Genomic DNA, 21,254 nt, shown 5'->3' on the forward strand with positions numbered 1-21,254 from the left:
TAACATTATGTCCTGTGACTGTCCTTAGTCATAATTACATATTTAAAAACCATTTAGCTATAAAGGACAAGTTAAACTACTATATCCATAAAAAGGACAAGTATTTAAATCCTGAGCCGTCTCGTAGTAATAGCAGACGACGTGTGTAATGAAACTAGTAAACATAGCAAATTGGTCAGAACGATATAGTTCCGTAAATTATCATTAAAACATACTACTGATGAAATCTATTGTATAATAGAACAAGTAATTAATACTAGAATTCTGATATAAATCTTATAATATAATCCTCTAAGTTATAAATGGATAAAGAAATACTTTACAATTTGCTAGCTCTGTATAACATTCCAGTCGGCAACTCACTTCCGGTTTACAGGCAGCTTCACATTCGCTGGTAATCAATGATACATAAATAAGTTATCGATGGCGGTTTGGTATGAAAGGTAAGTTAAACACGAAGCTATGATATCCCGCGATAATCCAGTACGTATATTCTTCCTCTAGAATTGTTCACAGTGTATACAAATCAAATGTTCTCCATGGTGAAATACGTTTTTGTTCCTCAAAAATATGTCATACCAAATCTAAATTAAATCCTTGTATATCTACTACAATATGCACAACCAGGTTCCTAGGGGAACCTACATATGAAATTTGACGCAGATCCCTTCAGTACTTTCTGAGAAATAGCGATAACAAACTTTAACTATCAAAATCCAAGATGGCTGCCTGGCGGCCATCTTGTTCACCGATCGGTCCGAAAATGCAATATGCACAACAAGGGCCCTAGGGGAACCTACATATGAATTTTGAGACAGATCCCTTCAGAACTTTCTGATGATGGTGGACAAATAAATCCATTAGATTATGAGTTTTTACTTTACCGGTTGTTTATCTGATTTTACACGGATTGCAAGGTAAATTATTATCAGTGTATACACTACTAAAACATGATTAAAACACTTAGTCCTTACGCTCATAATATGCTTGATTTTGATGAAGAATTTTTATTTTTCTGAAACCGATATCTTGGGTAATGTAAATAAATACTCTTGTATGTTATGTTATTAGCTGTGTTGGCGTGACATATTTTGTTTGTATATAGACCCTCGTTTCACCATTTGAAAAACAAAACATAATATACTTATATATGTGATTGGAGTTCTCATTCTGACATATAAATATTGAGTTTTTAATGCATTCATTTATCCATGTTTACAGATTATCAGAGTGACATTGACTCAACGACAGAACGAAGTCGACGTCATCTCCTTGATTTGGACCTTATGGATACATAGAAAGTGTCATGGCAATTTTGACTGTGATCCTAGCGTCGGTTCAGAGGAAACAGTTAATGTTAGACGTATATGTTCGTAAAATATTTGAATGGTGAACTGCTTAGAAATCATGAAACATTTACTGTCATTAATACTGGTTCTAAAGTAGAAGGTTTAAACTTTGCTAGTTCAGATGACGACTAAATGATGGTAGGCTGTAAAGTGATAGTGATTCAACCAAACGATGAGATATCAGAGAGAGATGCCAATAAAACTATTCTAGTCATGGACAACACTGATTGTAGACCTGGGTATACCTTACTTAGGCTTCTACATGTAGGTATATATCCAATCGGAGACATAAACGATTCACTCACAGATTTCAACGGATCCAATTATTTGTCGGGTCTTTTCTACATTAGTAATTTGATAACAGAAAATCGTTATCATCACGGACCTTGTGTAACAAAAATTACAAGATACGGAAAGAAGGCTGATTATGCACTTTGTTTTCGTTGCTCGTCCTGGCCAACTGAAATAAGCGACTTTAGTAGCCGTACCAAATACTTTGTATGGCCACCGAAGCATCTTGTTAACCGTATCATCAAAAAGGGCTGTCACGTTGCTGCCATTGGCGACAAATATTCTGACATGTTTGCCCTGCAATGGCGGATTTCTTTTGCAGTAGCTGAACAAACTCTTGTCGCTTCATTCAGTCATGTGCAACTACTAAAAACATATGCATTGATGAAAATTTTCTTGAAAGAGAACATAGAACGCTATAAGCTTTGTTTGTTTGTTTGTTTGATTTATTAACGTCCTATTTAACAGCTATGGTCATGTAAGGACGGCCTCCCATGTATGCGGAGTGTTGGTGTATGTTGTGCGAGGTGAGTGTAGTGGGAGAATGTTCGTGTGTGTCTTCTTGTATAGTGGAACTGTTGCCCTTTTTATAGTGCTATTATACTGAAGCATGCCGCCGAAGACACCAAGCAACACCCCCCCCCCGGTCACATTATACTGACAACGGGCGAACCAGTCGTCCCACTCCCTGTATACTGAACGCTAAGCAGGAGCAGAAACTACCACTTTTATAGACTTTGGTGTGTCTCGGCCAGGGGACAGAACCCAGAGCCTTCCTCACAGGGGCGAACGCTATAAGCCTGTTGCAGATCTGCTCAACTCCTACTTCATGAAGACAATAGTGTTTCACGCTATAGAACATTCCAGACCATCCATGTGGGTGGATGAGAATATCATTCAGTGTTTTTGGTCACCTGGCCCGAAGGGCATTGTTTTACCATACTCCTAGAATGTGTACAAACCGGATACCTCCCGAACTATTTCATACTTACCAACAACATGTTTCGTTCTAAAGTAACCGGTGACAACAGGACAAGACTACTCCGTATGCTGAGTAGATATCAGAATATGGGTTACACCTATCTGTTTGAGTGTCCAACTCTTCAGACTTTACCTTGCACCATACAGGAAAGTAGTGCAATACCTGCATCGTCAGATAATGATATTGTACAGGAATTCATTCAGGACCAATCTGTATGGTATCATGTGTTACTACAATCATCTTATTAATTCAATGTTTCAACAGCTCTAATATACCAAGTATACCTAAAACATACTGACAGATTACTTGATATTGGGTTGTTACAGTATTTAAAAAGCATCACGAACCTATCTAACAACGTTATTACTGATCTAACTAAAACTCATGATAACAGTAATAAAACTGCCTATCGACAAATCAGAAGGCACAAACGGATTCCACACTTGTCGTCTGCCATTAACGGGAGTTTAATGGTTTATTATCATTGGCCACCTTTTATTACAATGTTGGTTGCTACAACAAAGCTTCGGAAGTGGCAACACATATCGTGTACGCCTGTCAACAGAGAGAGTTATTACAGGAAAAAGGCGATGATGCTGAATACATGACGGATATGTGTGGTAAAGGACATACAATTCTACAGAAAGCCAAACGCTCTTTTGTGCATGACTATATAATAAATCGAACCACACTAAAACTGTGTCCTCCGGAGTTAAATGTCGAGGTTCAAACAGACATGACAACGTTCGAACTTCCGCCGCTACCGTACGCTCTCTTTCTCCTTGTATTGTCCACATTCAGACTCGGTAATCTTGACCAGTCCCAGACAATACTCGATGATCTCATGGCTGTACGGACCAATCTTATATATGGAGTGGGAAACTATCCCATCGTACACAACCTGGTCGGGTTATGTCACCAATTGTTGGGCAACACACGCACGGCAGGAGGCATTGAAGCACTACACTGATCGTACATACAGCATGGGAGATCCTACCTAGTATTGTTGCAAATGTCATTTTTCATTTTAAACTTTATTTATTACCGAATACTCCATGGTTAGGTAGAACTATAAAAAGGGCAAACAGTTTCCACTATATACAAGAAGACACAACATGAACATTACCGCAGTCTTCCCTGTACAACTCACCTCGCACAAAATACACGCACACACCGCATACATGGAGGCCGTCCCTTACATGACCATAACTGTTAATAGGACGTTAATAAATCAAACAAACAAACAAACAAAAGGTAGAATTCACCTTTTGTCCAAGCTTTGTATGAAAAGGCGACTAAATTTAGGATAATATCTTATGGCCTTTGATGTCACAAATTATGATGGTGATAATATTTTAAAAGTAATTGATGTTCCGCAAGAGTTATCGTCCTTGATTATCGGTCATGCCCACAACACCACACTGTAAAATCCTTCAATTTCTGCGGTGTTATTCGTTATTCTTAGTTGATGTCTAATCATAGACCCCCTATTACAAGAAAACACATATTCCAATATTAGTATTCAAACATTTAAACCATCGATCAGTAATATTTAAGAATTAAAAATTCCGTAATTCAAGTTAAATCCGAGGCGTATGGAGCGATTTCACCATAGTAGAAAGCCGTTCAAGCGAGGAAGCAAATGGATTTTCCGGTGATTTCCAATTTCTGAGCCAACTAATCATCTATTACATTTGCTATGATGTCATACACAGCTAATTAAATATGGAGGATCATTTCTAAAAATAAACGCCGTAATTTATGGGAATATACTACTCCATAAAATAACAAGGTCAGGAATAAAAATCAACTTATGATTTATTATAATCACAAATCATCAAAATACAGGTACTGGATACATGAAGATTTACCAAGGTTATACAAATATTCTACACTAAATACTGATCTAGATTCTTGAATACATTATTGGAATATGGAACATTTCCATAGATGGAGGTGCTTCCATCTATACTGGTACAATGCTCCGAATATGGAGAAATAAATAACTAATATATAAAACTGTTATAATAAACATTAATTCTTAGCTAAAGAATATGTAATGAATCCAAGGCCCTGCAGGTAGGGCATTAGAATTGTACAAACACTGACTGCCCCTATTGCATGATCGTAAAAGGCAGACTCATTTTTGGGATCTTATACTTTTCTCTTCTTCCTCATCTGCACTTTATCTATTCCCTAATGCCTCCCTTGGCACCAACTCACATTTGGCCTTTGAAGTTCTGAGGCGTTCGCGCCCTGTGAGGAAGGCCTCTGGGTGTCTGTCCTCCTAGCCGAGAACACACCAAAGTCTTTAAAAGTGGTTAGTTTCTTGCTCTGCTGCGTCAGCAATACAGGGAGTGGGTCGTCAAAACTGGTTGGCTTCGTTGTCAGTTATAATGTGAGGGTGGACACAGTGTTGCTTTGTGTCTTCGGTGAACATGTTTCAGTGATATATAGCACCTTATAAAAAATGGGCAACAGCTTCCATCTACATACAAGAAGACACTAATCATGAATTAGTACCGCAGTCTCCCCAAAACACGCACACTCGCAAAACATACACGCACAAACCGCATACATGGGAGGCCGTCCTTACATGACCATAGCTGTTAATAGGACGTTAATTAATCAAACAAAACAACCTCACAAGGTGCTTCCGTCTACAAATAAGTTTTTCCGAATACGGAGACGTTTCCCCGTTTTCGCCAACGGACAACACTCATATTCTGAGAGCTTTGTAACTTAAACTTTATAAGAGTTATTCCCCTTGGAACGTTAAGTTCCCTTTACGGAGAAGATCTCAAACATCTTGAACCACTATCAGGTCATTGGTTTGAGGAGACTCAAGGCTTTCCAAAGTTTAGGGCCAGAAGAGGCGACCACTCGTTTTGGAAGCTCAAATGAGTTCTGACTTTCCGTCCGATTTCACCCCTTTTTATAGCGCTGCGCTGGTGATCATACCGACGAGTCCGAGCCAATCAAAACGCTTGTTACATAGTGCGTGCGGAATCCGCGAAATCCAACCATAACAAATGGCGAAATGCACAGGAAAGCAGGCTGTCGTTTACAGAGACGTGATTTGGCTAGAATACGACGTTTTATGACATACCAATCTCGCAGCATGTTCGGGTGACTTCCATGAACATAACAGAACATATTTATACATGTTTCCTGATAAAAATATATATACTTTGTGCCATTTTCGATATTTGTCGAATCTCAATACTTGACGTTAACGCTATAGATTCAAATCGTCAGTTTAGTTTCGAATCAGAAACAACCAGTTAGTCATTTATAATGAATGTATGGTGAGTACTTTGGTAAGTCTTTGCAGCCATAATTTGCTCACACATATTATTCCAATGTGATAGTACACGCTGTGAATTTATAAACAGACTGATGGCAATACATTTTAAAAAAATAATAATGTTCAATATATATACACCAAATAACTCTTAACATTCAACACATACTTTACATGAATAATTCACATGAGGAATATCACTTCCTAAGTATCTATATTTATCAATAATATAGTTATAATTAACTTATAATTTCTCCAGAAATTTATGAGAAAAAAAATATATTAATATAATACTCTATAATTCGATTATTAAATTAATTTTACAGAACTTAACATTTTAATTCTCTTCTCATTTAATTCAATAATTATTGGAATAATTGTTCATGTTTACCCTCATTTCACTTCTCATATTGGAATTTCCTCGTCTTCTGGTCACGTCCATCGAGTTCCTATCATCTGGTGCTAGATCTGGTGCTTGTATCCCGTCATCCGGAGGTATTTTTATAGGTGGTACACTGGTATACGGTTTTACGACTTCATTCCAAAATCCATATTGCAGAGAAAGTGCAATTATATTGTTCAGACATGCTCATGAGACCTAAACAAAAATTGGAATTACGTAAGACAATAGTCCTAAATTTATTTAAAGGACTATTCTATAATTCTTGAGCTATATTTGGTTTTTCATCACCCCTTCAATATAATTTCTAAGTAATTGTGATGAACTACCTTAGGTTTTGACTTTTGAGATTTTTGGATTTTATTCACAACATTCATTTATTTTCTGTAATAACGACATATGGACCTATCCATGAGCACCGAGTAATTAGGAGCCCAATACCACTTTTTTAGGAGGAATTGTAATGCCAAATTAGATTCACCTCTTTTGAATTGAATTGAGAGTTTGAGTTATTTTCTGGTCATGGATTCATGGTTTCCCATTTTGTTGATCGAGAGTGGTAAAAATTAATCTCTAGCAAGGCACCCAACTCAAGAAGTTGCTTTGAGGCATACACAAAAATGGTGACAATTCTTATCTATGAATTTTTGTGCAACTGTTGTTAGCTTTCTGATTTACGCATGGGTATTGCCTCAATCCATTTAGTTAAAAGTAATCTGCTACTACTAGGAGTTTATAAATAAATTCCCCCTTATTGCTGAAAGGCAAAGGTCGCAATACATCAATGGCCCATCTCTCATAGGGAGACCCACATTGTATGTATGTAATCGACCCTTCGGGCCATTTTGGTGGTGTTTTTCTAGCTGCACATTTGTCACAGCTTTTTAATCCACTGTTTGATATCTCGACATTCTGTCCCAGAAATATCGCTTCTATCACTTTGGATGAGTGTTTTCTTACTCCCTACAATGACCTCCCAGGTCACACACTATTGTGTATCCTGCTTCCTCACATAAGTCTGTTTGGCGATTTGGGTATAACCATTTGATTACAAGGGTGTCTTCCTTGGATGGTTTTCCATTTGTGACATAATGTGTCATCTCTTATAAGCGAGGGAAATCAAATCGCATCCAATCAAAACTTGGTGCTCTCACTCTAAATGAAAGATATATCAGGCCATTTAGGTCTTTCCCACGTTTTAACCCAGTTCCATACAATTTTAAAGGACTGGACTCATTTTCTGACTATCTTTAATTTGTAAGGAGATTAATAGTCTTTTATCTCTGTTTCAGATACATCCGGATGTCCCGGTGTGGAACCCTTAGCTGCTAGCCTTGGGTATATCAGACATATCTTGGTTTGGATCAGAACCCCTGGATACTTGACATTGGAGGAGTTTGTCTCCCCTAGAGTCACACTGGCATGGTTTGTTTTATATATCTTGTTGTAAACTCTACAAATTGTATCTGTAGTCTCATCAGAATACAGGTTTTATTATCAAACCTTTGTTCTGCTTTATCACAATGACTAACCAATTTCGACCTCTAAACAAGGACTCCTAGATAAGGCATCAGCATTGCCATGAGCTTTACCTGCTCTAATATTCAATTTTATAAATGATAAGCAGATAATAATTCAAACCATCTTTAGCCATTTGTCCCATCTAGTTTTTAAAATTGATCAACGGTTTTTGAAAGTAATTTGATCACCATGAATCACTTCTGACCAAGAAATATTGCCCATAAAGATAGTGGTGAAATTGTTTAATAGAGTTTACTATTGCCAGTAATTCTCTACCTTGTGTCACACAATATTTTCTCTCAGATCTGCTGAAACATTTTACTATAGTAACATATGACCTTCTCTTTCCCATCTTGTAGCTGCTGAGAGAGGACTTGCACCTAAACCTGAGTCAGAAGCATCTGGTTATCCATTATGAATTCACCTTCAGACCATGGATGGATGCAGTTTCGGCGAGCTTTGTCAATGCCCGTTTCAATGTGTAAAAGGCACTTTGACCAATCCCAAGGACCAGGTTAAACCTTTGGTACTGCTCCGTCAACTTATGTAGTGGTTTAGCTATGGTCAAGCAAATCCTTGGACAAACTTCCTATAGTAGGAGCATAGCCCTAAGAATTGTCTCACCTCTTTAACAGAATTAGGAATAGGCCAATTTTTGACTGACTCTATTTCTTTTCTAAGATCGGTAGAGATACCCCTCTTCACTAACAATGTGGCCCAAAAATGAAACCTGTTTCTTACATAGGAAAACATTTCTTAGCATGCATTTTAAGATTAGCTTCCTGAAGCCTCCCAAAAACACTTTATGAAGGTTATTGATGTGTTCATCAAATATCTTGGCTAGTACTATTTATATCATCCAAATACACCATGCAAATATACGTGGGAAAGGTGGAATAAGTACTTTTTCCATTAACATCTTGCCAAAGGTTGCCGGGGCATTACAAAGGACCAACGATGGCATTGTATACAAATTGCCAAAGTCATCCCCCTGTATCTTATGGAAAATGCTGGTTTTGGGTCTATCTTCAGATGCTACCTTAACTTGCCAGTAGCCACTTTTGAGGCTCAAATGGTTGAAAATCCAGTTGTGAACTGATAGTGAGTCAAGAGTACTTATCAAATCCTAGGAATTGGATGACTCATATCTTTGTCGTTGCATCCATTCAAATTTCCTATACGATTCCTAGGCAAATTTTGTGGCTCGGAATCCTTTTTCCGATAATTAAGACCACTGTTGTTCTCCATGGGGACCTATCGGATCGGTTCGATTACCCTTTTTCTGGGCCATTTTTCTAATCGACTGATCCTCATCCTCCTTAACCAAAGATAGAGGAACACACGCCTGAGGTGTTTTTCGGACTAGGTATGGAGATTGAGCCTATTATATTTCTAATCGTGTCCCTGTCATGATGCATTCATGTCCCAACTCACAGTGGCTGAATCGTGAGAAAAACTAACAAATTGATACTTTTTATAAATAATTTCATAGTATAATTTAAAACCACTATGAATCTCTCATTCCGAGCTTATTACACAATGATTGCTCAAAGAGGGAATTCAAATGTCCGATATAGATTTGAGTTATGAATTTTGCCTAGAACGAGTGGAATTCAAATCTTTCACATTCTTAAGTGCTTTTGATCTCGCAATTTTCATCAAGAGCAACTAAAGTCGCCACCACAGATTTTTTGTACAACGTTGCGTTCACTAATCGATAAATGTTCAGAAATGTCTTAAAGGGACATCAACCCATACTAGGGTTTAACAAACCGCTTTGACTAACTAACCACTCATGTTGTTTGATCATTGATCCTGGTGTAGGCTTTATAAAGCAGCTGGTAATTTTTGTGCACACATTGGTATCTAATATATTTTTCAGTAATCATTAACACACATTTTGGAAGGATATTAAAATTATCCTCTGATAATTGAGACTCTAAAAACAAAGCGGGCTTTCCTGCTTCAACTATTTATATCCGAAAACATTTGAATTTCGTTCTCCAATCCATTTCTTCAATCAATACATGTATAATAATGAGTTTCATATAGACTCGCGTGGTTCCGAACAATCTAAACCTCTGATCCCCCTGTTGTTTTACTTGTATATGTCTATCTCAGGAATTATTGTAACAACTTCTCTATTCGCTAAGCCAATAGAGTCAACGCTAACATATTCCACAATACCATTGTGTATTATCTCCAGTAGCGGTTAATCAAATTTACTTTGGACCGGTTTTCTACATTTGAGTATCTATATATCCACTTTTGGAAGGCAGATAATTGTGTAGGAGTGGTTAACAGTTGCACATGTATGCCATTATAGTAGCGGACGTGCGGAAAGTCTTTTGATGAGGTTGAGCTGGGGCTCAGGCATCTCAGAACTGTTGGAGTTGCATCATCATTTGCAGTTAGCATGGCTGTCTACACAGCAACAGCTAATATGCGTAGGTCTCTCCACCTCTTCTACTGTATTCCGACCTTCGAAGTCAGTTACTTAGTAGTTTCCCTTGAATCGGAGGGTGACTGAAGTTTACCACCATTAGATTGGGAAGTGTGGGAGGGGTTGTTGAAGTTTGAACTTTGTGTGACCTTTGTGTGACATTTGACCTTGACCTCTGTGTTTGGTTCCAATTTGAACCAGTACTGGTACAATATTCATGTGTGTCAAATCTGGAATTTTTCCTATTTTGGGAATCAAATCTTTGGTTACCAACATTTGGAACTCTATTTTGATTTGTGTTTTGGGTAAATTGACCATTTTGTGTTTGTTTTCCATAATATGGATTAAACACTTGGTTGTTACCATTTCCATTCCCATTTCACCTATTCCTAGGTTTAGGATTTTGTCCATTTGAAGTGAAACTTGAGTTTCTTTGATCTACCAAATTTTTGGTAGTTTTGTGTAGGGCTTGTATGGACTTATTTAATGTCGCAATATCAATGCCCTCTTGATCTGCCATTTTAGAAGGATATAGCATTTGGGTGTGGCACACAGTGCGATCTTCCTCAGAGATCATGTGTATTGCCTTACTCCTTTGCTTCTCAGCTAACCTATGAGCCTCGAGCCTGATGGCATGCGTTTCGACTTCATTAAGGTTCTTTGGTCTCAGTTCCCTGATCCGTAACCGGGTATCAGAATTTATTTTGTGTCCAGCAAGATCTGTCATACCCAAATCACGGGATGATTTTGAGAAACTATCTTTGTACTTTAAAAGTAATTCTTTTAATTGACCACTTTGATTCTCATTCAGATATTCACAAGATCGCTCATTGAATGTTCCGGAATAATATGAGTTTGTGGTTTTCCCACAGTGACTTCATTAACTTGCACATTCTCGTGCTTTTGATCCACAATTTCATCAATAGTATCTATAGTCGCCACCACAGAATTCTTATACACTCTGCGTTCATTATCGCTAAGTTCAGAATTCTTAAAGGGACATAATCCATACTAGGGTTTACAACAGCTTTGGCCACTAACACCTCATGTTTTGACATGAATCCTGGTGAAGGCTCTATAACAGCTGTATTTTGTCTACAAATTGGATCATTAAATTTTCCAGTAACAATCATCTCACAATTTGGAGGTATTATAATATTCTCTGATAATGATACTCTACAACAAGCTGGCTTTCCTGCTTCAGCTTGATATCGGAAACATTGAATTTCGTCTCCACCCATTTTCAAGCAATTCTTGTTTAATAAGATATCAATAGAATGCGTGGTCAGAAAATCTAAACCTATGATCCCCTGTTGTTTAATGTCTGCTATCAAGACTTCTTGTAACAACTTCTGTTTCCCTAAGCCAATAGCAAGCTTACATTTTCCAATAAATGGTGTTTTATCTCCAGTAGCGGTTATCAAATTTAATTTGACCGGTTCTTCATTGGAGTTCTTTATATCCAATTTTTGGAAGCAGTTATTGCTTAGAATGGTTACAGTTGCACCTGTATCCACTAGTAGCGGAAGTGCAAAGTCTTTGATTTGTGCACAAACAAACCGGTGTGATCATTATTTATGCTGCTCACAACAATATCTGTGGGTCTCTCCACCTCTTCTACTGAATTCCGACCCTCGTAGTCAGTATCTAGTAGTTTCCCTGAATCGGAGGTGACTGAAAGTTACCACCATTAGACTGGGAAGTGTGGGAGGGGTTGTTGAAGTTTGAACTTTGTGTGACCTTTGTGTGACATTTGACCTTGACCTCTGTGTTTGGTTCCAATTTGAACCAGTACTGGTACAATATTCATGTGTGTCAAATCTGGAATTTTTCCTATTTTGGGAATCAAATCTTTGGTTACCAACATTTGGAACTCTATTTTGATTTGTGTTTTGGGTAAATTGACCATTTTGTGTTTGTTTTCCATAATATGGATTAAACACTTGGTTGTTACCATTTCCATTCCCATTTCACCTATTCCTAGGTTTAGGATTTTGTCCATTTGAAGTGAAACTTGAGTTTCTTTGATCTACCAAATTTTTGGTAGTTTTGTGTAGGGCTTGTATGGACTTATTTAATGTCGCAATATCAATGCCCTCTTGATCTGCCATTTTAGAAGGATATAGCATTTGGGTGTGGCACACAGTGCGATCTTCCTCAGAGATCATGTGTATTGCCTTACTCCTTTGCTTCTCAGCTAACCTATGAGCCTCGAGCCTGATGGCATGCGTTTCGACTTCATTAAGGTTCTTTGGTCTCAGTTCCCTGATCCGTAACCGGGTATCAGAGTCTGGTATAGCATCGATAAAGTAATCCAATGCTAGGATATCTATCATTGATGCATCAGCCATAGAGTATGCTTGGCGAGTCATTTTTCGGATAGACTGAGCCATCTCAGAAAGTGTCTCATCCTTTCCTTTAACTCTTGTTTGGAGTCTAGCTCCGTAAATTTCAGAGCGTTCCAATGACCCAAACCTTACATTACGTAACCTAACTAGGGTATCAAAATCATTTATTTTTGCTACTATTTCAAATTGGGACAGATATCCTTCTAGATTTTCTCCACCAGAATATTGTTGAGGTTTTAAACTCTGTCTTGTATAGTATGCAGTGTTTCGTGTGTTCAAAGGAGGTGATCCACGACTATTGTCATTTATGTCAGCCACTGGTGAACTACAAACATTAGCACTCTGGTGTTCATGAGGATTTCTTTCCCTATGACTATGATTAATTCTATTTTCTAAAGATTCTACATGTTCATGTATACTATTAATTTCTTGTCTATAAGCTCTCTATTGAGTTCCCATAAATTCCTTCTATTGTCTTCTCTAAAACTATCAAACTGTTTGTTTATATTCTCCATCAGAATATTAGCTAAATCTTTGCTATTTTGTGTATTTTCAGAACTTTGAATCATTTCTGGAGAAGCTCTATTATCAACCTCTTCATTCTCGGTATCCAGACCATCATTCCTTATCCGGAATGTTACTTCAGAATCTGAATCGGACATCTCTACAGATTTTTATGATTTCAGTAAAGCTTAACTCAATATCTCAGATTCAATTTGTGATTTTTTTTATATACCAAAAACTATGGTAATTTTAATGTCTTTTTATGGATTCACTAGACACTGGAACTCAGTTTATCCCACTTCTGACACCAATGTAACTTTTCGAGTCGGGTTGCGTATTTCAGCAATAGCATAGTAAAAGAAATATATAAGGGATTCGGTTCCAGCCTAGCACTACTCCATAAAAGAAAAAAGTCAGGAATAAAAATCAACTTATGATTTATTATAATCACAAATCATCAAAGTACAGGTACTGGATACATGGAGATTGACCAAGGTTATACAAACATTCTACACTAAATACTGATCTAGATGCTTGAATATATTATTGGAATATGGACATTTCCATAAATAGAGGTGCTTCCATCTATACTGGTATAATGCTCCGAATATGGAGAAATAAATAGATAATATATAAAACTGTTATAATAAACATTAATTATTAGCTTAAGAATATGTAATGAATCTATAGACAGAGGTGCTTCCGTCTACAAATAGTGTTCCGAATACGGAGACGTTTCCCCGTTTTCGCCAACGGACAACACTCATATTCTGAGAGCTTTGTAACTAAACTTTATAAGAGTTATTCCCCTTGGAACGTTAAGTTCCCTTTACGGAGAAGAAACACAGGTAGGCCCACTACTGTAAACGTTTACCGCTCTCAAAATGTTAGCTTATATTTATATATTGTTGTTTCAAACACTTCAATAAATATTAGAGATATCTATTACAAGTACTGTAAAGCTACAATTGTAGGATTCCGTTTCATTGATATTTCGAATCACCCAAACGTACATTGTGTAGGTATAAGTAAGGAGGGCCTACTATCGCCGATTCACAGTTCGAGTAGATAACGTACAGGACTTGTCTGTCCCGCGAGGTGAACAAAAATGCATTTTCGTACTAGGTCGTTTTGGTTAAACTTATCCAACTCAAAGACTGATGTTATCCTGACATATTATCCATTTGCGTACAACCAAAGATGTAAACAAAATATAAATAGGATGTAGATCTACATGTTGTAGCGAACAACACAGACTCACCGACACACAACATGTAAACATTGCGACGTCATCGGAATGTGCAAAACTGTACATTGTACAACATTGTTTATTTAGCTTACGCACGGAAGCATTGCTCAAAGAGGCACGGTAGTGACATAAACAATGTAACTTTTCTACATTTGTATTTACACACGTACATGTATATGTGTTGAAACCTATTTTGATACCTAGTCGTACATGTTCATCGAACGTACGTTCGGTACTGAAAACACCAGAAGTTTCTGATTTGGACCATCATAAATTCATCCACGCGGCTCCAAATTGCGCGTGACATACTCAATCTATCGTGAAATAAAGTTGAGTAGCCTTTGGTAGAAATAAACGGGGTTTATACTATCAATTCACCACTGACTGTAAATATTCACGTATATCACATTGAGTGTAGCCGAGTTTATAACCATTCTCAGATCGGGGCTAGACCTCCATTGTTCTCATAGGATATATGACGATGTCATGAATTTACATTCCTGAGTAAATATTCGCTGTTACGGATCGTAACAACTCTAAATACTCGTTTTTATACCTTGTATTTTTTATCAGTTGTCCAGACTAGTAATTATAATTGCAAGTTGCATGTTGAAGCCATGTTACATTTCTGTCTATTTGTTTTCTCTCCTGTTAACTTACTGAAGATCTATGTACACACAACAATATATATTTAAATGTTTATTTTTATTGAAAATAAAACAAATAAACAAAAAGGGCCTACAATACGCAGTGATTGTGACAAAAAAAAGAAGATATAACACAGAATTAATCATCGCACAGATTCAACTCGTACTACGAAGGCTGATCGTAATTGGTCACTATGACCTTTATTTGGTCAGGTGACCTGAAAAGGGAACAAATAGAAACAAGCATATAATTGCCTATCTGGCACTTGGTACTTGGCACAAAGTTTCCGACAATTTCAACAATGTTTAACATGGACGGAATGACATTAGAACAAGAGTATCACAATTTAATTTGTTTCAATTTACCTGAATTAAAACAGTAAAATACATGTAGCGACGTAAAAAAAACTTCAACAAAAACATGCCTTAAAATGAGCATGTAAACTATACAAAAATAAACAAGAGGCCCATGGGCCTTAACGGTCACCTGACATCCAATAGTAATTTGTCATTTAAGGGCCAACATAATAGCTATGAGGGACTTTAACACATGGTGTGTTAATTTTTTCCCTCCTGTATTCAACACAGAAGCTGAAGTAAATATGAACTGATGTTGATGAAATTCTGTATGCAATGAGGTCTTGGATGAATTTGCATACTGGAACAATTTATCATAACTGACATATGGTAGTTATTTTTCTTTCTAATTTTATCATCCTATGGTCAGGTGACCTAAATATTTAAGCCATTTGGACCCCACTGGGCTCCACCCCTCAGCCTTTGGGGATGAGACAGGGTCAAAATGACATAATAGCAAAATGTCCACTTATGGTTATAATGTGAATCAAAAGTTTGAACAATTTCCATTAGAAAATAAACAAAATATACCCATAAGTATTCAATATAAACTATAGCAAACTTAGCCTCCTCCCCAGGGGCAAACAAAGAGGCCAAAGGTTATAAAATTCACAATTCTGATAAAGCACTACAATATCTTTAGAACACAAGGTCCAATAATAGCATTATTACAAAGGACATGAACTCTATAATATAGTTCCCGTCGAAAAATTCCCTTTTTCAAACTCATCATAGATCTTGTTGATATAAGGCTACATACAGAGTTTCATCAAAATCAGTTCACATTTACCAAAGTTATCTTGTTCACAAGCACAATGATAAATTTAGAACAAAGGGCAATTACTGGTATGTTACTGTCGAATAATTCTCATTTTTGAACTTGTTCGAAATCTTGCTGATATAAGGCTACATACAAAGTTTCATCAACCTTGGTTAACATTTACTCAAGTCATCATGCTCACAAATTAAAGTTAACGCACGATGGACAATAGGCTATTGCAGTACGTCACTATGACGTATGGTCAGGTGACCTAAAAATAATGACAGTGACCTTGACCTGGCAATCCTAAAACTGTATCTTGTCGAAAATATTATGGTGCTTTAAATTTGTGTGAAGTTTGATCAAATCAGCCGCTAGAGCACTGAAAAGGATTTTCTAAAAATAGTAACGGTGACCTTGACCTTGACCCTGCAACCTTGAAACTCAAACTTTTTCAGTCCTTTGTATTTGTGTGCAGTTTGATCAAAATCACTCAAGGAATGACGCCGCTAGATTGCTGACAAAGAAATTATCTAAAAATAGTAATAGTGACCTTGACCTTAGTCTGGCAATCTTCACACTCAAACTTGTCCGAGATATAATGATCCTTTGTCTATGTGTGAAGTGTGTAAAAAATAACTCAAGGAATGAAGCCGCTAGAGTGTTGATTGGGATTTTCTAAAAATAGTAGCAGTGACCTTGAACTTGACCCAGCAACCCTGAAACTCGAACTCGTCCGAGATCTTGTTAATATTAAGCTACATACAAAGTTTCATCAATCTCGGTTCACATTTACTCAAGTTATCGTGTTCACAACAAAAAATTAACGCACGGCGGACGATGACGGACAAAAGGCTATCGCAATAGGTCACCATGATCTATGGTCAAGTGACCGAAAAATAGTGAGGTTTTTGTAAAGTATGTTTTTTCTTCCAAAATGTACACACCATTGCCTGTAATTTTTTGTAACTTGGGGCGTATAACACTTTACATTTAATATTAAAGTATGATCCATATAGCATAGATTTATCAGGTTACGGTATTAATAATGATTGTCAAAAGTGAAAGTATGAATTTACTGGAATTTTCAGTATTCTTTCTGTGAATAAAACTGTCACATTATTGTTGAGGTAGTCCGAGCAAACATTTATGGGCATTCCACTAAGACTCTTTGTATTGATCTCTGTTTGTTTACACCGTCACCTTGTAACACAATCTGTATTACCTGTAATACAGAGTGTTAACAACAACATTGAATAAACATGACCTCATACTACATGCTCTAAAACAAACTAAAGCTTATCCAGTGAGTAACAATGTACTTTAACTGATTTAGTAAGTGCAAAGAACAACATTTTTCACGTGAAGAATTAAGGAACTTCCTGTAAATTCCTATCGTCACTTTTGATCGGGTCTTCAAAGTCAACATGAATAACTTGAATGAATGACTTGATAAGTCTATATGGAATATGGATAATACTTTCATTTTTAAATTGCTAAAATTACTTTTACAGGTTTCATTTTCAATACTTGTTTGTTTGATTAATCAACGTCCTATTAACAGCTAAGGTCGTGTAAGGACGGCCTCCCATGTATGTGGTGTGTTGCGTGTATGTTGTTGGAGGTGCGTGTTTGAGACTGCGGTATATTCATGTTGTGTCTTCTTGTATAGTGGAACTGTTGCCCTTTTTATAGTGCTATATCACTGAAACATGCCGCCGAAGACACAAAGTAACACACCCCACCCAGTCACATTATACTGACAACGGGCGCACCAGTCGTCCCACTCCCTGTATGCTGAGCGCTAAGCAGGAGCAGAAACTACCACTTTCATAGACTTTGGTGTGTCTCGGCCAGGGGACAGAACCCAGAGCCTTCCTCACAGGGGCGAACGTTCAACTCGGAGGCATTAGGAAGGGTTAAGTCAGTTAGGAAGAAGAGAAAAGATAAGATCCTAAATTTAGTCGCCTTTCACGATCATGTAATAGGGGCAGCAGGTACAATTCTAACGCCCTACCTGCAGGGCATTTTTTCAATACAACCCAAAATTGTTTTACACATTTCTTTTTCCTTTTTCCTGCGCTTGCTTTTCGGGTTTGCTCCACAGACAACTTGCCAAGCATGTTTTCTTTATTATTTCACTTTTTTAAGCTTAAGCTTCAAGTTTTTGTTTTCTTTACGGAGAGCTTGTTCCTCATTTTCTTTCAGTTTGGCATACTTGTTGTTTGGTGTCTTCGGCGACATGCTTCGGTGATATAGCACTATAAAAAAGGGCAAAAGTTCCCCTATACAAGAAGACACAACACTGCATACATGGGAGGCCGTCCTTACATGACCCTGGGTGTTAATAGGACGTTAAAATAATTAGGCAAACAAACAAACAAACAAAAGGCATACTTGAGAACATTACTTTCTATTTGTTTTACATTCGATACCATTTTTTTTCATTTCAACACTTTTCTCATAACAGTGCTCCAACACTTGTCCCTGTGGTACATCCCAACTATATTTTGATTCTGTTAGCTTTGCCTTATATGTTTTAAATTGCATAACCCCTTTCACTTATGCCTGAAGACCTTGCTTTTTGAGACGAAACAATGCCGCTCTCAGACTATTCAATGACCTATCATCAACAATAAGATTAGAAATACCAAGTCTATCTTCCAGAACATTAATATACTTTAGAACAGTTTCTTTTGTCAGTGCATCGTGTCAGAAATGTTCACATAAAATATCTAAAAGCTCTACATTTGGTATAATAATCATCTTGACCAAACACTGAATTCGAAATTGTAATAAGGATCACAACAAATTACATGATGTTCTATCTTTTGAAGTGTGTAAAGACATGAGAGTTCATCCTACATTTTACACACGTCATTGTCTTCCTACATAACATTCCCACTCAACAGGGTCGGAACCAAGTCTTTGTTACCTGGGCATCTGACGAATGTGTCAACACCTTTCCTCTTTGGAGGAAGTGACCCTCCGTATGGTCTGGAAACATCAAGTCTACCAACGGCCGTTTGTTTCTAACGTAGAAACGAACAGTTTCTGTTTTAACATCATAGTTATCGCAGGCGCTGTTTACAACACGATAATCCCAAGATTCACCCAGGGTAGGGCATAATGAATTTCTGTTTTCAATTCTATAAACTGTCGTGTCCTTGTAGGTTTTGTAGTGAGTTCCTCACTTTACAAATGCTTCTACATCTTGCAAATCTGTGTCTTTGTGGATGGGTACGCGGATAGTTATACAGCTGTCCACCTTGCTTCCACCAGTCAACTGTTCTTTTATATTAATTGCAAGCAGTTTGAGGATCCCATCATTTGGCACATGTGAAGGAGTTCTAACAAGGTCACACGGCTTAACGTAGTTATCGTATTTCTTGTCCCAACCTGAAAATAAATAAACTACAATTAGAATTACATTTTTTACAATTTATTATGACATAATGTATTAAAAGTTATTACCTTGACCTTTTACATCGACCTAGAATTTTAATAGGTATCATCTTTAAGTCATAGTGCATCATCCTACCAAGTTTGGTGAAGATCCATCAAACGGTTCTCTTGTTATTGTGTACGCATCGTTTGATTATGGACACACAGAGGGTCGCATTGCAATATCTCCCTGGCAACGATGTTGCAAGGGTATAATTATAGACAATTTGGTCTTCAATAATTTTAACATTCATAGACCAACCTTAAAATTGATAGCCAATGTCTAAGTTAGCACTCTAATACCATTAGAGTCGAAGAAGTTGTCAATCATAATAACACCAGTCATATATAGCCCGAGACACTCAGACCCTGACACCAGATTTAGACATTGTGACAGATAGATGTCTGGTGTAGGCTACACCAGACATCTATCTGTCATAATGTCTAAGTCTGGTGTCAGGGCCAGCGAATCTCGGGCTACAGTCATATAATGATATTTATAATTAATAATTACCAATGTAATGGACTCTGATGGTGTCATCTGGCCCAAGAGAATCCTGATACACTTCCACCGGGTATAAACTGTCCTTCCAAGTTTCTCAAGTTTGTCTTAGGTTGTCTTAAGTAGGGCAAGCGTACGTTGCTCAATTCACTGGAAAAGAAAATGCAAGGTGATCGATCTCTTTAAGTTTGAGGGGGCTTATTTGTGAACCACACTAATATTAATATCATAAGATTGATTACTTTTCAAAACAGTGGGGGGGGGGGGGGGGGTTATTTGTGAGTAGGGGGCTTATTTGCAGATAACAGAATAAATGACCAGAATCAATATTTAGGAAAATTCTATTTTAAATAACTGTGACCTTGACCTTTAAACAACCGCAGTAAGATTTGACTTTCTCCAATCTATTGTCACTTGAGGCAAACATTATGTATGTTTTAACGAAATCTGCTGAAAAATATAGTTTCCAGAGTGATGACAAGACTTACCGTATCTGTTATATTTTTAAATTACAGACACTGGATGACTTGTGTATTTTCGTACCGTTCATATCGGATAAAAAAATTACAAAGGACAATTTCAAATAGACGGCGAGACTGGACCAGCCATGACGATTAGGATGTTTCGAAAAACTACTGTAGAGCCTTCGGGTATTTTCGGCCTGATAGGTGTTTTCCTGTATTTTTGATAGTAAAACCCTAAATCAGCGACATCACCTACTTTTATTTTCCACCGATTTTAATAATTTCTTCAAAGTTTGAATTAATGTTTTCTGGCCACATTTGAAAAAAAAATTAATAACGAATATTCCGAAGCTGCAGTTAATTAAATATTTCATAGAAAAAAATCGGCATTGTAACTTTTTAACATCGATCCAATATACATTGGTATTACGTTCATAAAACCATGAACACTCTTATAATGATTCATTAATTGGCACCAATTACCATTGAAGTCCGATTATTGTTTAATAGGAAACTATTCTGCGTTCACACTGTTTCCTGAATTGGTATTGGGAAAATCTGAGAAAACGATATTTTTGTAAAGGGGCCGAATATACCCGTAGACGCTCTAGCGTTATTGCAATATAAAATTAGTCCCAATATGCTTTTGCAACACAAGTCGACCTCACATTAACATGCATGCATACATA

General features: G+C 37.1%; 2 pseudogenes; both read left to right on the forward strand.

Moving 5' to 3' along the window:
- Positions 1-436: 436 nt before the first annotated feature.
- On the forward strand, positions 437-2,097 carry LOC138330722 (uncharacterized; annotated as a pseudogene).
- Positions 2,098-2,870: 773 nt separating this feature from the next.
- Positions 2,871-3,592, forward strand: LOC138330724 (uncharacterized; annotated as a pseudogene).
- Positions 3,593-21,254: the final 17,662 nt, after the last annotated feature.

The sequence above is a fragment of the Argopecten irradians genome, chromosome 9 (genome assembly GCF_041381155.1).
Source record: "Argopecten irradians isolate NY chromosome 9, Ai_NY, whole genome shotgun sequence".
Taxonomy (NCBI): domain Eukaryota; kingdom Metazoa; phylum Mollusca; class Bivalvia; order Pectinida; family Pectinidae; genus Argopecten; species Argopecten irradians.